At 36.1% G+C, this 3,760-nt stretch overlaps 1 long non-coding RNA gene across 1 annotated transcript; it reads right to left on the bottom strand.

The window, feature by feature from the left end:
- Positions 1-864: 864 nt before the first annotated feature.
- On the bottom strand, positions 865-1,488 carry LOC119270891. Its single transcript, XR_005134352.1, has 2 exons — positions 1,351-1,488; positions 865-1,228 (listed from the first exon to the last, which is right to left on the bottom strand). It is a non-coding gene; the product is annotated as an uncharacterized LOC119270891 (long non-coding RNA).
- Between the last annotated feature and the right edge of the window lie 2,272 nt (positions 1,489-3,760).

Raw genomic sequence — 3,760 nt, 5'->3', positions numbered from 1 at the left:
TCTCCACTGAGTCGCTGATACAATTGAAATGTCGGCGCAGTCGTAGTGGTTCTCCCTTTACACTCTTAGCCGAATGGGTCATGAGCGTTAGAGGCAAGCACAGGAGCCGGGAAACCCAACTATTGATACTACTACAACTGGCAAGATACAGATTTCTAGAAAAGCACATAGCAACATGATACTACTACAACTTCGATTCATTCACGCCAGACCACATAACCACCTCATACGACTGGCAAGATAGAGATGTCTAGAGATGCAAGGTGGCACAATCTGGTGCAACCAATTAGTTAATCCATTGGACGCGGATGCTTGGATTTGCCTCCTATCATTCATTGGACGGAGGTAATTCAACGGATTGTATTCAAAGTTATTCATGCACTATATAGGGTGTCACCTCAATATATTCAAAGATCCTAGACATCTATGAGGTATCATCTCTTATTTTGAGCTTCTTTTTGTTGGGTTGAATCTTGCTCATGCTATGATTTTACCTATATTAGATTGAATCTTTTGGGAATCAATGAGATTTAATATGATGCATGTCTAGTATAAATTTGAAAGACACCCGAGGTGATGTCTAGCATCATTTATGGGGCTGCCTGAAGCAACATGGGCATGCTCAGTACATTAAGATTAAGGATACAACTATGAGGTGTTCTTAGTAATACATTTGAGGTCTCATCCCACTTTGATCTAACAAAAGATGGAACTTATGTGTGATTCTTTACCCCACTTTTTAGGGTATATCGTAAATTTTCATCAAGGCTCATTTAATTTATTCACATTGATTACCAAACCTAGTAAATAAACATATGATTTCTTACTAGGATGATGCATGCGAGTGAAATATCAAAACAGTAATTAGGTATAATTGTGTAACATCATAATTTGAATACAATGGTCTGGAATAAAGAAATAAATAGAAGGTGATATAGTATTCACCATGATTGGTGTTACAACATGTTTGACGTCAATCATTAAAACCGATGTAAATTTATAAATAGTAGTAACTTGGTAGAAGAAAGTCGCATGTTGCCTCCCTAATGATCACAAGTCTTAGGGTAACATTCGCACTTGGCACCCTTTAGTCTTTTAAACCTGTTCTGGCATTGTCCATCATCCCATCCATCTTTCACACAACTATCTCGACACATTCCATTTTGATCAGGATGGCATTTATTCCAATGGTTGTGATAGCACATGTTTTCGGTAGATGAAACCTCACCTATGGATAAATAGACAAGGTTAGGAGAAGTAATATGAATGAATGTGTCCAGCAATGTTGATATGTCATTGCACAGCATGAAACTTCGGCGAAATGCTGATACTATGGATAATTATACTTACTACATGTAGCCATAAGGCAGAAAAGAATCAAGCAACACATGGTTGTCTTCCTCCAGGCCTCCATGGTATAATGGCAGAATGTCGGTGATTTTTCTGAGAGAAGGCAAAGAATGTTGTGAAGATGGTGTGTGTTTTGGTTTCTATCATTCGGAGGTTCTTATAATCTCCGTGCCCTATAGATAGTATAAATAGTTAGGTCGTAAGGCCAAGAGGAAAGCAAGGAAGCAAAATTAACCAGAGGAATACAACTAAGTGAACTAAACTTGGCACACGTCTTACAACTTAAAATAAATAGTATATCTATCACCTATCTAAGTTTAGCTTGTTGAACTGAATCATTCCGCACATTGACAGGTGATAAGTGCATTACTATTTATATAGCATCCAAACTAAGATTGACGGTAAAGCACATTGGCTACAAAAGGGAACCAATGATATCTTCTTAATTTATCTATGTTTTTTGTTCTATTCATTCCATAATTCTATTAATTACAAAAATATTCAAATTTATTTGGACCAACATATTAATCAATTTTGTAGAGCTAGTTCATGTTTTCAATACTTATGCTTTAAGTGAAAATAGGTTTTTGGAGTTCCAGGGGAAGTCTGGAAAATTAGGAGGTTCAATTTAATAAAGGAAGGGAATCAAAAGTCCAAGGAACAAGGTCAGGAAGGACATTGGTGCATGGACACCCTGCCTAGGTTCTTATGCACACCCGGTTGGGGTTGATTTCTGATACCCTTGGTATATATACACCTCAAAAAACTTGGTCATATTTATCATATTTTTTTGTTTGGTGGCACTTCGCAACCCAAGGCCATCATATCTATAGTCATATTAAGGTAAGCTTCCTGAGCGAGGAAAGATCACTATCTTAGTTAACATTGATAATTGATGCTCTCATGGCAATATGTGAGGTGCCCATCAACAACATGAATCATTGTGTTCTCATAATAATCTGTTAGGTTATTCTTTATCTTTCATTTTTCCAAAAACAGGTAAAAAAACCCATGTTTTAACTTCTTCAGATGGCATTGACATTGTAGTCTTAACAACATGGCACCTCATAATGTTTCCGATACCATGTGATTGAGTGGGTTGGCTATAGGGGAGTCCATAACTGACCACAGGGAAATGTTTGCAATCATAAAACCATCCCACGTGATTTCTAAACCAAGAATCATATGAGAATATGGAGTCAATCACTGCCAATTCATTTCATTAAATTGCTTGTGATGGCATAACTATCTCTTGTTGTTTCTTCCCATATACCATTTGCGATGATACTAGTCATCACACACGTTACATGTCAGATGGAACGTGTGCATTGTACTGTCAATAGCACATGCAAAAGTTCAAAAAATCACTTTAATCTAGTTATGTATTGCACATGTTACATTCTAGGTGAACCGTGTGATTTAATATGTTCATAAAACATGTATTCTTTTAATAAATTGTGTGATTTGATGTAACCATAAATTTCTTCGTTGCATCAGAACCCAACAGACGCCTTGAGATGTAACACTCAGTGTACTCCTTTGGAAAGCACTAATCGGAAAGGCATTTAATTACACAACAATATTAAATGCTGCAACATGGCAAGGCGGTGAAACAGAAGTAAACTACTCTATCTAGTCATATTAAATGAGGTGGGAAATATTTAGATAGGATCCCTCAAAAATACCTCATGGCAATTAATGAGGATAATTAAGGTTCTTCCCTAAACTGTATTATAGGAGCTGCTAACCTGAAACTCAATGGTATATGTGAAAATAAAGTTAATTAGCTATGAGTTTAGTTGCAATCTACACATTTGTACTTTCCTAAACCATATATAAAATTTTGTGATCCAAAATGAACTTAATTAGTTACGAGTTTAGCAATTTTACAAGGGTATTTGAGCAATTTTAATTCAGACACCAAGTTAACATACATATATAAATGGCATTTTTAATCACAAAATTTTAATTCACAAAATTGTTGACATATGTGAAAATAACTTATTAAGAAACTTGACGAAATTCTAAGAAACTTACATATATAACATATTTTAATCGGACCAATGGTTTAAAAGTTATAACATATGCATAGAAATGGCATTTTTAAGAATGTATAAAATACAGAAATAACTAATATAAATAGCAAGACTAACACAACTGAGCATCAGATATTAAATCGCACCCATAGGCGGTGTGTTGGAGATATTACTATTGGGTGTAAACTGGCCAGGAGAGGCTGGGTTAACTTCATCAGTAGTTGGTTATGCTTGAAGCCCATGAAGACAGATGAGGATGTTGTGTAAGGCCCAGGGCCCAGGACCGTTTTAAGGCCTGCAGCTGTAAACCGGCTTTTGGTATGTAACTTGTATTGTAAGATAGAAGTAGTGGAGACCGAACCGGACACGCTTAT

This window comes from Triticum dicoccoides, chromosome 3A, assembly GCF_002162155.2.
Source record: "Triticum dicoccoides isolate Atlit2015 ecotype Zavitan chromosome 3A, WEW_v2.0, whole genome shotgun sequence".
Classification (NCBI taxonomy): Eukaryota; Viridiplantae; Streptophyta; class Magnoliopsida; order Poales; family Poaceae; genus Triticum; species Triticum dicoccoides.
The sequence above is the reverse complement of the archived record's forward strand: the minus strand, read 5'-3'. Positions and strand labels throughout refer to the sequence as shown.